The sequence below is a fragment of the Triturus cristatus genome, chromosome 5_1 (assembly GCF_964204655.1).
Source record: "Triturus cristatus chromosome 5_1, aTriCri1.1, whole genome shotgun sequence".
NCBI lineage: Eukaryota > Metazoa > Chordata > Amphibia > Caudata > Salamandridae > Triturus > Triturus cristatus.
Genome location: NC_140587.1, coordinates 407,945,919 through 407,961,907, shown reverse-complemented (window position 1 = coordinate 407,961,907; position 15,989 = coordinate 407,945,919).

Genomic DNA, 15,989 nt, shown 5'->3' with positions numbered 1-15,989 from the left:
TTTGCATGTTGTCATGCCTACGTATCGTAAGGCGCACAGGCATTCAATTGTACACAACGTTGGTGGAATTGCAGTTAGTATGATGGAGTTGTGTCCAGATCTTGTCAGGTTCCAATGATAGGGTCTTAGATCCTTTTTCAAGTGGCACACACTACAGTCATTGCATGGGTAGTGTCCAGTTACTGGGGGGAGGCCCCAGGTAGAAAGGACTGTGTTGGGCATTGGTCTGGACTGTGTCCTTGGTCGTGTACTCACCAGACGATCTCTCAGGTTGCTGTTCCTTTTGTGGGCAAATAGTGGAAGAGCCCAGTTTCTGGTGCCTGAGTTAATGATGTGCCAGTGTTTCCGGATAATCTTTGATACTTTGTTGGATTTCGCGTTATAAGTAGTGACGCATGTCAGAGGGGGACTTGGTGTGGCCCGTGTATTGTCCTCTAAGAGTGCTTCACGATTTTGGTTGCGGGCTCTTTTTCTAGTCATCTTAATGATTTTGTTGGGGTAACCACGACCTTGTAGTTTGGACGCCAGGGCAGATGATTGTTCATTGTAATCCTTAGTCTCGCTACAATTTCTGCGGATCCGCAGGAACAGACCAAACGGGAGATTTTCCCTCAGTGGCCTCGGGTGGAAACTCTCAAACTGAAGAAGGGAGTTCCTGGCTGTGGGCTTGTAAAAGGTCTTGGTTTTGAGGGTGCCTGCCTCAGCTGTTATATGCAGGTCTAGTAACGCTAGTGTGTCAGAACTGCAGGTACTGGTGAATCTGAGATAGGGGTCTCTCTGGTTGAGCCAATCGAGGAACACTGACAAGGAACCGGGGGTTCCTATCCATATCATAAAGATGTCATCAATATAACGGCGCCATATTCAGATGTTGGAGGAATATGGGTTGGTCTGTGACATTATGTGGCTTTGTTCGAAATGGTGAACGTAGAGTCCTGCTACACTGGGGGCGAAAACGCTCCCCATAGAGGTACCGTTAGTTTGCAAGTAGTAATCCCCTTCATATTTAAAGTAATTTTCTTTGAGAGCAAGCCTGGGCAGTCAAGGACGAATTCCCTGGGTGTGTGGTGCTGCCAGTTGGTGTCCATCAAAATATCGTGGAGAACCTGCAGGGTGGCATCCTGGGGTAGGCTGGTGTAAAGACTCTCTACATCCAGTCCAACCAACAATTGGCTGGTTGGGTCAAAATCCAGGTCTTTGATAATGTTAAGAAGATGCTTGGTGTCCTTAATGTGAGTCGGGGTTTGTTGAACCAGAGGGTTAAGAAAAAAATCACAAAATCTGGAGAGTGGTTCCAGGAGTGAGTTGATGCCCGACACGATGGGCCTCCCCGGTGGGGGCCTAGTCTCTTTATGAATTTTAGGCACTGTATAGAAGTATGGTACCCTGACGTTTGGGGTACAAAGATAATCAGCCTTTTGTTTGGAGATGAGATGTTCAGTCTCCGCTAGTTCCACTAGATTTTTGATGGACGCTTGGAGGGTCTTGGTTGGGTCACTTCTGAGACATCTGTAGTTCCGTTCGTCACTGAGGAGTCGACGGCATTCGTTGTCGTAGTCTGCTCTGCCCTTGTCTGTGGGTTTGATGATAAGAGTGGAATTGTTTTGTAAGGTTTTGATGACGTCTCTTTCCATTTTGGACAGGTTATTGAATGGGTGGGTGCATCCTAGTTGGTCGACTTCATGGTAAACTGCCTGTTCAAAAGCTGATATTTCAACAGGGATGGTGGTAGGGGGTGGAAGAAATTTGGATTTTAACCTGAGCCCGGTTTCATTGACTTTGGCGGTGTCTTCCTTGGTCTGTGATTTCTCAAAGAAGAGGAAGAGGTGTGGCGCCGCGGCCAGGGCGACTGACACAGGAATCTGGGGATCATGGTTCGATCCCCGGTGCCGGTGGCAGACTAGCTCAGCACCATGTGACTCTGGGCAATAGCTTGCTTAATCTTCCAGACGGCCCCCAGCGCTTTACAAATGTGGATTATTATTATTCAGGAAAGCCTTGAGCTTCAGTTTTCTGAAGAAGTCTGCTAGTTCCATGTGGAGCTGGAATTTATCCAGTCTGGTCGTGGGCACGAATGAGAGTCCTTTATTGAGGACGTTCTCCTCATTGGAGGTAAGGGGAGTGCTGGAGAGATTGAAAACCAGGGTGGGTGTCGTGTTAGGTCCAGGGGGTGCCTGTTCTGTTTGGGGTTCTACTGGTATCCGCTTGTCCCCGGTTGTGGCTTCCTTGTCCTGTTGCGCGTTTTGGCACTTACTGGCTCCTCTTCTGCGGCCCAGTGTACCTGTGGGTTGTTTCGTCTGCGGCCTCCGGATCTTCGGCCCTGCCCTAAAAAAGGCGGTCTTGGGTTGTCCTGGAAAAATGGGTGTGGTCCAAATTGGTACATTGGGGGCCAACCGAAGTATGGGTTTTGGGGAGGTGGTGCGAACGAGGGTGGTCCAAAGTGTTGTCCTTGTTTGTGTCCTTGCCAGAGTTGCTGCCAACGTTGTTGTCTCCCCCTGCCTTTGTTCTTGGATCCGGTGCTGGAATCGCTGGAGATTGAGCTGGAGTCCCCTGATGCGTCACTTGATTTGTCTGGTTTGTTCGGTGCCACGTTATTGTCTTCTGTGTATGGGTACGTTTTGACAAATAAAAATTTCTTCAGATCTTTCTGGAATTTCGTTATTTTCGCCTGGGTTAGATACTCTTTGTATTCTCCCATCTCTTTATTCTGTTCATCCAATTTTTTTTTGTATCCCGTTATGGTGGTCTTGAAATGGCTCTCTGTTGCCTGCATCTCGATTAGCATAGCATCCGATAGGCGTTTCACAGTCTTGATGATAAGCACAAGCCAATCCCTGGTGCAGTGCCATGCGATTTTGGCCCAGTCCCTCCAGGTAGATCCTGGGGGCATTGGTTACTAAGAGCCCATGTGGGGCTGTGTTGGTGCGTAAGTATTCCGTGAGGATGAGGCCATGTAAGATGGTTCTAATGCGGTTGCGTTTTTCCTCAGTCAGGTTTTCCCAGTCTGTTGACTGGGATATTGTGTTTGAAATGTTAAAGTCTGCCAGGACTATTCCCACTCCAGAGAGTGCTACAGTAGGGAAAGTGTTGGATAGCGTAGGGGTAAAAATTACTATTCCAATTCCAAATAGTGCTACAGTAGGGAAAGTGTTGGATAGCTTAGGGGTAAAAATTACTATTCCCACTCCAGAGAGTGCAACAGTAGGGAAAGCGATGGATAGCGTAGGGGTAAAAATTACTATTCCCACTCCAGAGAGTGCAACAGTAGGGAAAACGTTGGATAGCATACGGGTTAAAAATAACAATATAAATGATTTTTTTATTTTCATTAAATAAAGATTAATTATTAAATTAACAATAAATTAATTATCAATACCAATAAATAATAATTCGTAAAAATCAATAACCAATTAATAATTAATTACCAACTAATAATCCATTAAAATAAACTAATTACAATACCAATAAATAATAATAATTAAAAACCACTTACTAATTAATAAGTAATTATTAATCCATTAAAATAAAATAATTATCAATACCAATAAATAATAGTTACTAATAATTATTTACCAATTAATAATTAATAACCACAATATTCCACAATATTAATTATCCATACCCCAAAATAAAAATTCATAATTACTTATTTACAATTTAATTACTTCCCACCCTATTCCTCTATAAACCCACAACCCGCTACAGAACTAAAACGCAAAATGTATTTAAAATTAATTAATAATTCCTAAAAATTGTTTAATTTGCTATAATTAAATTACTTCCCACCCTATTCCCCTATAAACCCACAAACCGCTACGGTACTAAAATGCAAAATGTAATTAAAAATAAATATTCATTCCTAAAAATTATTGTTTAGTTTACCATAACTAAATTACTTTCCACCCTGTTGCCCTATAAACCCACAACCCACTACGGAAATAAAACGCATAATTGTCTTACATTTTTTTACTAACTTCAAAATAATTTATACATATATATAAAAAACATTACAATACTTAATAAAAAAACTATAAAACACATACATATAAAACACATACTAAAATACATAACACGAACCGACACATCAATATTATTAACATCTATATTTTTGCTATCGATATTACTAACTTCGATATTAACAAAAACAATATTTCTTACCTTCTGGTCGATAATTTGGTCGTCGATATTCTTGACTTCGATATTCTGTCCCTACGATATTTCCAACTCGATATTAATGTAGGTCGATATATCAGATTTGATATTTAGACTGTGCACCGTACATGCCCTCCTATGCAAGAGTGCATATTTAGAGGCCCAAAAGGATGTAGGGCGGATCGCCACTGCCCGCATGGCAGTGGCGATCCGCCCTACATCCTTCCCCACCCGCCACCCATTTACATCCGCCATATTAGTATGGCGGGGGTACCGCGGCATATGGAAAGACCGTCTGCTGCTTTTCCACCAGGTCGACAAGTCGACCGGGCGGAAAAGGGTTTAATATGGTGGCGGTGTCTGCTAGATACCGCCATCCATATTAGCATGGGGGCGGAAACATGCAATTCTGTTGCCGCCACGGAAAGGCATGCGGAATTCTCTTCCTTGCGGGCCTCCAGGGTATTGGGTGGGGGGTGGGGGAGCACATGGGGGGTACCTATGGTACCCCCCTGCATTGTCATGGACCTTGCGGTGCCTGTCACCTTGTGCATGACAATGCACGCAGTGCATTCCCAGCATTGTGGCGGGCGGTGCTGTGAGCACTGCCCGCCACAACGCTGGGAATGGAGGATGCCACCACCACGGTGGCGGTGGCATCCTAATCGCCAGTGCGGGACCGCCGCACCACTGGCGGCCGGTCCCGGCACCGCTAGGGTGGCGGGCGGACTTCAGTCCGCCCGCCATCCTAATGGGCCTCTTACTGTTGTTTGGAATTCACAAACATTTTCAGTAGTATGCAAGGAGAGCTGCACCATTTACAGCTGCCCAGGCATACCATTGGGAATATCATATCATGTGACATTTGTCGGAAAAACCAGTCCTCTTAACCCTAACGAAGTTTGGGGGTTCTTGCTGGAGTAAATCTCAAATCATTTCTAGGGTGGGAAGGGGCCAGGGAGGAGTTTGTAGATGTCAATAGACTCATCAGCTTATGGGGTTTCACAAACTCTCAAGGCAAGCCACGCCTTTATCCTACCAATTCCCACCCCTTGTGTGGGATTTACTACTATGTTATTCTACTCAATTTTGGCATCTAAATGCACAGTAGTAAAACTAACTGCACTTTCCTTGTATCCTGTTGTGATATCTAAAACTAAATGAAAACAGGTGCAGAAAGGAACCTCCTGTGATTCTCCCATGCATTATACCTGTACTTTCTGTCGAATAAAAAATATTTTGCTGCTACAAGTTGGGCGATGGCTTATATAGGTTTGTGTGCAAAGTCCACTCCTTCTCCCTGATCCACCAGCCCCGCCCTAACCCAGCTCGCAGCAACCAAAAATACAATTATAATAACATTCAGTTATTATAATTTTATTTTCCCTCTTTCACTGCTCTTAGCGGAAGAGCCGCCACTGGGACAGGGGCTGGCCTCAGCCCCGCCTCCCGTGTTCCCAACCCACTATGTGTTTCAGGCTGAGATGTGCTGCCTGATGGGTTGGTGCAAAGGCTGGCTTCCATGTCCAAGCCCAGCTTTCTTTGTCATGGGTAAAACGAGTTAAGACGGGAAACGTCACTTTTATGACGCAACCCTTATTTCCTTTGAGCTGCACAAAATTTGCCAAGGTGCGACTAACTTGAATGTCAAAGTTATTAGCAAAACTAAAACAGCTTTTCAATGGAAATTGTCAACTAACAATCACTTACCATTACTACTGTTCATTCTAATTCAGTCTGTATTATCTCCCTAGAAACATATGAACCGAATAGCTTGGATCCTATAGAAGAATTATGTTTACACTTATAATAGATTGTCTTGTTTCTTCACTGAGTTTATGCCTAATAGAAATATAACTTTGTGCATTCCATGCCAAAATTCCATTCCATGGCTGCCGTGTTCTGGTGAGTAAACACTGTGGTGCAATAATGTTCCTCAGTCCCTGCTTCCTTTTGTTGGAAAGCTACACTTTGATTACAAAAGAACCTGTTCCCCAGGTCTGACATTTGAATTCAACTCTCTTTCCATCTCTCTCTAATATATATATATTTATGGTATTGGATGTCTGGCTGTGGGCTCGATTCTGGAAGGAACTTTCTCTCATTTTGCTTTCTTCCATCAAAAGAAATTATCGTACAAGCGTCTACGCGTTTCGGCATTGAGCCTTTGTCACAGCATACATATATATATATATATATATATATATATATCTATATATATATATATATATATTACCTACTGGCGGTCGCCAGTAGGTAGTTATAGTTAGGACCCCTTTTCCATAGGAAAACCTCAACATTCTATTTTGAATAACTTTGGCGCCGGTCGATGAATCCTCGCGAATTTCTCAAAATAGGTGGGGCGCTACGCTCCGCTCCTACCCTGAAAGTCTCGGGGGGATTCGTCAAGCGGGGGCTGAGATAAAAGGGGGGTCCCAAAACGCGTTTTTCCCATGCATTTTTCCATAGGACCTTTAGAACGAGCTACAGCCCGAACGGCTGAACAGAATTACTAGAAATTTGGCAGAGAGGTAGTCCCTAGGTCAAGGAAGTGCCTTTTGTAGGTTTGGTGTAAATCTGTTCAGTAGATTCTGAGAAAATAGCCTTTAAATCAATATATATATCTGAGCCCGCTTACGGTACGCTTACCGTACGCTTACCGTAAGCGTACGGTGGCGTGCGCGAGCGCGATTCTGATTGGCTCTTAGATCTTAGTAAACATTCGAATCGGCCGAAACCAGGAAGCGGCGGCCGCCATTTTGTCTCTCGCACTGAGTGTTGTTTATCAAACAAGATGGCCAAAAACATGTTACGGGGCTGTTTTGACAACTCCCTCCCACATAGTCATGTTGAGGGAGTCCCCAAACATCCCCCAAGAGCAAAAACGTTTTTATTTTTTTTTCGGCAATTTCGCCGAGTACGCTTACCGTACGCTTACCGTAAGCGTACGGTAAAAAAAAAAAAAAATAAAACCACTATCCACACTTACCCCACCCCCTGTGCTTTTGGTGGCCGTAGGCCACCAAATGTACAGGGCTTATTAATAGGTAAAAAAAACTAAATTTTGGCAACATGAAATTATAAAATCGAAATAAAAAAAACACTATCCACATTGACCCCACCCCCTGTGCTTTTGGTGGCCGAAGGCCACCAAATGTACAGGGCTTATTAAAGTTGATAAAAACCGTGCACGGAACGAACTGCGTTAAGTGGGCGCGCACGCCTCGAATGGCGTAAAGTAACTTAGCATTTAAAAAACCGTACAAATTCACTGAAAAAACCATAGGTTTCACACACGTTATAGTTAGGAATTAGCATTTAAAAAACCTTGCAAATTCACTGAAAAAACCATAGGTTTCACACATGTTATAGTTAGCGGAAATTTTACTGATAAAAAACCAGTGAAATTGCCCCGTTATAGTTAGTGCTGGCAACTATAACTCACGCGACCGCAATCTTCTGCTGATGACATATGTGTCTTTATGAAAAAAAAATATTTGTAATATATGTATAGCTAAAAATGTATGGAAGAAGACATGGGCAAATAAGTGTCTAAATACAGTATTAGCATCAGCAGAGGATTGCGGTCGCGTGAGTTATAGTTGCCAGCACTAACTATAACGGGGCAATTTCACTGGTTTTTTATCAGTAAAATTTCCGCTAACTATAACATGTGTGAAACCTATGGTTTTTTCAGTGAATATATATATATATATATATATATATTTGCATACAAACATACATATATATATAGAGCGCGATTCTGATTGGTTGTTAGATCTCAGTAAACATTCGAATCGGTCGAAACCAGGAAGTGTCGGACGCCATTTTGTCTCTCGCAGTCTGAGGGGGTGAAAAACAAAGGTGGATAACGTGAAAAGGGGGCAGGCTGGACAGTTCCTGACCCCCTAGCCTTTGTCAGGGGGTCCCAGAAGGACCCCCAAGGGCAAAAATTAATTTTAATTTTTTTTCGAAAAATCGCCGAATGCGCGTAGCGTACGCGCACGGCGTAAACGGAGAAATTCCGCAAACTTTGCGCACCGTACTTATGACGTACGGAGTGCGTAGCGTCAGCTTACCATACGCGCACGAAAAAAATGCATAAAAAAAAAAATTAACCATTCCATAATGCAGGATATAGTACATATATTATTTTATACATAGGTTTACCAAATATCTCCCAAAAAAATTGCATTTAAAAAATCGAACAAATTCACTGAAAAAACCATAGGTTTCACACACGTTATAGTTAGGAATTAGCATTTAAAAAACCTTGCAAATTCACTGAAAAAACCATAGGTTTCACACATGTTATAGTTAGCTGGACATTTCACTCGTAAAAAACCAATGAAATTCCCCCGTTATAGTTAGTGCAGGCAACTATAACTCACGCGACCGCAATCCTCTGCTGATGATGTCAGATATTACATCACTGATGACATATGTGTCTTTATGAAAAATAAATATTTGTAATATATGTATAGCTAAAGATTAATGGAAGAAGACATGGGTAAATAGGTGTCTAAATACAGTGATGTAATATCTGACATCATCAGCAGAGGATTGCGGTCGCGTGAGTTATAGTTGCCTGCACTAACTATAAGGGGGGAATTTCATTGGTTTTTTACGAGTGAAATGTCCAGCTAACTATAACATGTGTGAAACCTATGGTTTTTTCAGTGAATATATATATACGACAAAGGAGGAAATATTGTCTTGATGTCTAGAGAACAATACGTAGGGGAAGCCCTACGTCAACTAACGAATAAACATGATTATGAACCAACAACAAGAAAAAAATATGAAGACAGTGTAAACGATTATCATACACTGATCAAAAAATGGCAAGACAAATCAATGCTGACTATGGAGGAATTTCTTTTCTTGAGAACTTTGAACCCCACTATCCCCACCTACTATCATCTACCTAAGATACACAAAGACGCATTAAATCCTCCAGGCAGACCCATAGTGTCTTCATTGGGGAGCCTTACGGAAAACTTGTCTGTCTTTGTGGATTATTTTTTATTTCAAGCTGTAACACAACTATCTTCTTATATTAGAGACACGAAGGACTTTATTTCCCATATTGATGGACTACAGTGGGAGTCTTCCTTTGTCTTCATAGTTTTGGACATTACAAGTTTGTACACTTGTATAAATCATGAACATGGATTAAGGGCTGTGGAATACTTTTTGAATAAGAGGCCACTAAAAATGCTGGAACATAACAAAATGTTGATTGAATGTCTAAGATTTTGTTTATTGAACAACATATTCTTATTCCAGGGGGACCTCTACAGACAGGTCTCGGGGACCGCGATGGGCACCTGCTTCGCCCCCAGTTACGCAAATTTATTTGTGGGCTGGTGGGAGGAGCAGGTGGCCTGGTCACCCCAAAATGCTGTATGGACTAGTAACATCATAACCTGGCACAGATACATTGACGACCTCTTCCTTGTTTGGAGGGGGTCGGTTGATAGTGCCAAAGAATATATCATCCATCTGAACCAGAATAATCTCAATTTGCACTTCACAGGCGAGATAAGTTCAGTGGCAGTGAACTATCTTGATCTGGAAGTAAAAATAAAAGACGAGAAAATAACAACTACCCTGTATCGAAAGCCGACAGCAGGCAATAGTACATTGCATGCCACGAGCAGTCATCCAGTAAAATTAAAAAACAGCATCCCATATGGGGAATTCTTACGTTTGAAACGTAACTGCTCAAGGGAATGCGACTTTCAGGCAACAGCTAAGGAAAGTCTTAAGAGATTTACTTCTAGAGGTTATGACGTAACATTGTTAGAGAATACATTGAAGAGAGTAAGCAAGATACCCAGGGAAAAACTGATAAGGGACAAGGAGAATGGAATAAAGAAAGAGGAGGGGAAATTCCGCCTTATTACCACTTACTCCGAAGATGTTGACTCCATAAGAAACATCTTTCGAAAAAATTGGCATATCCTGAAGACAGACACCATCATTGGGAAAGACATTCCACCGATGCCATTGATGACCTTTAAAAAAGCTAGGTCACTCAAAGATAAATTAGTCCACAGCCACCTGGATAATCCCACAGTAAGACAAGGCACTTTAAGTGAATTGAAGGGCTTTTACCCCTGCGGTAAATGCAAGGCTTGTGCATTTAGCAGACGGGTACTAAACTATGAAATCAGAGGTATGAGAACTCGCAAAACTATCAACAAGTTCATAACATGCCATACCACTCATGTGGTTTATTGTTTGATATGCCCCTGTAAGCTGCAATATATCGGTAGCACCATACATAATGTAAAAATAAGAATTTTAGAGCACATGCGTGCAATTACAAACAGATATATGAGCTACCCAGTGGCAAGACACTTCGCCATAACGCACAACAGTGACAGGAACCTACTCCAATTCTTCGGGTTAGACCATGTACCACCACACATCAGAGGAGGGGATAGAGTACTTAGATTGAGAAGGTTGGAGTCGAGATATATCATTGATTTGCAAACAAAAAATCCTAATGGCATGAATAGTGGAGAGGAGCTTATAGTGCACTTGGGAAATTAGTCAAACAAACAATCACAGTGAACTCTAATATGGAATGTAGTACTGTAAAACTGTAAAAATTCTTAAACTAAAATGTATATAGATGAATTTTTTCAAAAAGCCGATACACGGCTATATGAACACACACAAGGAAGGACAATGGGCGGTTTACAAAACCGCCGGTATGCCGATCCACGGCGTGATTTGTATTAATCATGGTCAGGACAATAACATTAAGGGTGTGTATTGATGACAAAATAATATTTGTTAAACAACACAAATTATATCGATGAATTGACTGTAATAATGTACGTTTAACGTGGTGTCCTGCACATTGAAAGATGGCGCCCAAGAAATACGTAGGGGCGTGTCAGTCCTTCCTTGCTTGCAACCTTTTTGAAACATGTAAATTTGTATATAAAAATGGCGCCGCGCTTTTTAGATCGTTAACACACTGACGAAGGGAAACCCCGAAACGCGTCTGTGAAGCGCTAAGGAATAAAACTGGCCCTGAAAAGCTGAAACCGCGAGTGCTGTTGCCTTTTTCTCCGGACGGAGTAAGGGATTCTGCGAGCTGTATGTATATATATATATATACGTATATATCTCGAGCTCTTGCTTGACACACGCAGTTTGGGAAGCACTCGAGCAGCTGCGTAAGGCTCAACCGGTTCCTTTAATCACTGATACGGGCATCACAAGCCTGCAGGCAGAAATGAATGCAAATCACTTTTTTGCCCGATGCGTTTCGTTTATTCACTTCTTCAAGGGCAATAACATAATGAACACTACCCCAACAATATAACGTCTGTTTAACATCTGCCACGCCCAGATGGGCTGTCCAAATGGAACTGTGGTGATTTTTGGTTAATGGAGTGTCCGCAATTAATCCTCGGATGGAAGTACATTTCCTGTAAGCTCTGGATAACATAAGCCCCCACAGGCATCTCTGTCCTCAATCCAGCGCAGTTGCCCCATGATCAGGTAGGTAAATACCAAACCCCATCTTGGCGTCCTCGGGGCCCAAATTGTCAATGGGAGGGGGGCCACACAACACCCCCACTTTAAATTTGTGCTAAACTGTGGACTCTTGTTAGATAAAGGGACAGATGAGGTTCTTTATGGCCCTGTTTATAATTTCACAGAAATGAAACCTCACGGGAAGCACTTACAAATAAACATGGCAGGTGCCTCATATGAAGCTCCACTTCTGTAAAGGACAAATGATCCTAACATCCTGGGCTTGGCGAATGCAAAGCAAGTGTGTTTTCTCAAATTGATAAACGATCTGAAATCCTTGATGAAGGGGGCTGCATTGTTGATCTAGCGAGGTGCAATCTGTGGTAAATGTGAGGATTGTTTTTTTTCTTGGCCTCTCATGGTGGGAGTAGAGCCCATGGCTCTCTCTGTAAGTGACTACAAGTATGCAAAGGTGTCAAATCACCTGGAGGCCTTTCCAGTTTCACCTCACCCCATCCACCTTAGTAGTATGCAACTCAGAGACCCATGCAACTACTCACACACCCAGTCACACACCCACAAATCCACTCACACACCCTCTCAAATATCCATACAGCACTTACACACCTAGTCACCAACTCATATGGCCACTCAAATACCCACTCACAGACCCATACAGTCACTCACACACCCACTCATAGACCCATACAGCCACTCACACCCATAAAACCACTCACACCCCCATACAACCACTCACACACCGATTTACAGATCCATGCAGCCACTCACACATCAACTCACAGACCCATACAACTACTCACAAACCCACTCACAGACCCATACAGTCACTTACCCACCCACTCACAAAGGTTACAGGTTACAGTTAGAAAACTAAATTAAAAAAACTTTGGAAATTCACAAAAAAAAGCCATAGTTTACAGGGACATTATAGTTTGGAAATAATGTTAGAAACCCTTAGAAATTCACTGAAAAAACCAAAGGTTGGAGGGACATTTTAGTTAGCAAATAGAAATAAAAAAACCTTAGAAATTCAATGAAAAAAACAAAGGTTACAAGGACGTCATAGGTAGGCTCAGATTTCACTCGTACAAAACCATTGAAATTCAACCGTTTCAGTTACCTTAGCTAACTATAACTTACGCCCCTTCAATGCACTGCTTATGACTTCACATATTACATCACTCAAGGCATGGTCAGTGACATTACTGATGACATCACTGTCTTTAAATTGCACATTATGAGCATGTTTAGTACATTAGCACAGTTGCACTTTATAATCACATCGTCCTCAGATCAAAGCTGATTACCATAACCAGAATGCTTTGTAGTAACAGGGAATGAGGACATGTATCACAACAGGAAATAAAAAGCTTAGTGATAAAAAAACAACCCGTGATCGAGGTCTGAAGGTAGACCGAAACGCGTTGGAGATTACATTTGTGCACTCACACTGCTAATAAAGAAGAAATAAAACTTGCTTGTGAGTGAGCTCTCTACTTTCTGCACTTGCTAGCCAAATATCGGAAAATGTTACCAACCAGGCCCAGCCGGGGGAGGTAAGTGCACTGCCAGAAAACAGAGCGCAATTTAGTCCAACTTGGGCAGAGACGGTTGAAGTGTTACTTAGGATGGAGGCTGCCGCCACCTTACGTTGAAGCACGAAGAGAAACGAACGGAAGCCCAAACAAGCCCTCAAGCCGAACGGAGAAGACTGTGGGAGACGGAGACCAGAGAGTAGCTGTCACCATCAGGACATCGAAGTAGATACGGGCAGTGGTGTGAAAGGCAACTCTAAGCTAACACAACCAGGTGGTTAAAGAGGAGTTCGGATTCAGTGAAGCATTACTGCCATAAATTGATGATAACATGCTACTAAAAAGGAGGGAAATAAATATTGGTGATAAAAAAATCCACTTTTTTTATCACCAGTATTATAATATGGTGTCCTTGTCCCTTCACGTTTAGTCATGAATAATTGTCATGTTTATGATCATCTTTGAGTTGCGCTAGGTTTTTGCAATTATATTTTATCCCTGCCTAGAGGAACTCACAGCTAGTAGCAAGGGCCTTCGTTCATTTACATTCATGACAGGAAATAAAACTTTTAGGCCCACATGCATCAAAGCAAAAACCGGTCGCAAACGGGCAGATTCTCAGAATCTGCCCCTTTGCTACCGGTATTTTTGCATTTGGGATGCCTCATCTCAAATGCTAATAAAAAAAATCGCAATTTAAGTAATCCCTAAATTGCGATTACTTAAATTGCCATTGCATTTAAGGAATCGCAAATTGAGATTCCTTAAATGCAATGCATTACAGCAAAAAAACTAGTGATTTCACTAATAGGGGGCGCAAATTACCATGAAGTTGAACTTCATGGTAATTTGCAAAAACTTTGAAAAATGAACCAAAGTGCATTTTTCAAAGTTCCATTTTACACACACACATGCCCTTGGGGCATGTGTGTGTGCAAGATGTACTCAAATGCAGATTTCAGGGGTGCAACAGGGTGTCCTTTTGACACCCTGGCACCCTTGAAATTGCATTCTCAATTTGCGATTCTCTAATTGAGAATCGCAAATTGAGAATGCCTTCCCATTCATTCCCATGGGCCTTTAGGGAGGTATTCCTTAATTGCGACTCGCAATTTGCGAGTTGCAATTAAGGAATGTTTAGAAATCGCTATTTTTTAAGTGATTTCTACATGCATAGTCTTTTGCTACTCCTTATTAGCGAATCCTTATTTTTCGCTAATAAGGAATCGCAAATGGCATTGTTGATGCATGTGCCAGTTAGTGGCAAAAAACTGAAAAAACATGAAGGCAGACCGAAATGCTCTTGCTAGCCACATATTGGAATATATATATTGAAATATGGTGAAATATGGTGAAATATCTGCTGGTGAGTGCGTCTTTGCTTTGTGGACACAACTTTGAGGGTTATATGCCGGCCGGTCCAGGTCGGGAAGATCGCACTACCCTGGAAATGATGAATGGGACTGTGGCAGTTTTGCACTGTCTTAATCGGAAAAGCGGACCAGCAGATTCAGCAATTTGAACCAGGATTATGTATTTGAAGGACCACTGAAGTGTAATAAGTAAATACATTAGAAAGTTGCAATGCATAACCCACTGGAGGGAAAAAATTAAAAGGAAACTACAAGTCCCATTTTTCATCAAAAAGAGGCCCACTAGGGGGCAATAAATTCATTGTGCGGACTAAAAGTGGTTTCCGGTAATGCAAAGCAGCGTGAATAGCCTGTGATCAAGGGGCCGTGCAGCCCTGAAACACGTAAGACATTGAAATGACTTTGAATACAATTGCCGGTTCTGCCACAGTAAAGATTTCTGGTGAAATATCTGCTGGTGAGTGCGTCTTTGCTTTGTGGACACAACTTTGAGGGTTATATGCCGGCGGGTCCAGGTCGGGAAGATCGCACCACCCTGGAAATGATGAATGGGACTGCGGCGGTTTTGCACTGTCTTAATCGGAAAAGCGGACCAGTAGATTCAACAATTTGAACCGGGATTATGTATTTGAAGGCCCACTGAAGGGTAATAAGTAAATACATTAGAAAGTTGCAATGCATAACCCACTGGAGGGAAAAAATTAAAAGGAAACTACAAATCCCAGTTTTCATCAACAAGAGGCCCACTAAATTCATTGTGCAGACTAAAAGTGGTTTCCGGTAATGCAAAGCAGCATGAATAGCCTGTGATCAAGGGGCCGGGCAGCCCCGAAACGCGTAAGGCATTGAAATGACTTTGAATACAATTGCCAGCTCTGCCACAGTAAAGATTTCTGGTGAAATATCCGCTGGTGAGTGCGTCTTTGCTTTGTGGACACAACTTTGAGGGATATATATATATCTATATATAGATATATATACACACATATATATATATATATATATATATATATATATATATATATATATATATATATATATATATATATATTTACTGAAAAAACCATAGGTTTCAGGGACGTTATAGTTAGTTGGACATTTGACTCATATAAAACTAGAGAAATTCGCCCGTTATAGTTAGTTGAGCTAACTATAACTCGTGAGCCCGCAATGCACTGGTGATGACGTTACATATTACATCACTCATGACATGGTCAGTGACATCACTGATGACATCACTGATGACATCACTGATGACATCTCAAATGACATCACTCATGACATCACTGATGACATCATCCAGTGAATGTACGTTTCTGTAAAGTTTAAATATTTTTCATATATATCTATGCCAAGGTGTATTGAAGAATGAGTGGATTTACAAGTGCCTGAATGGATTATTTAGTAC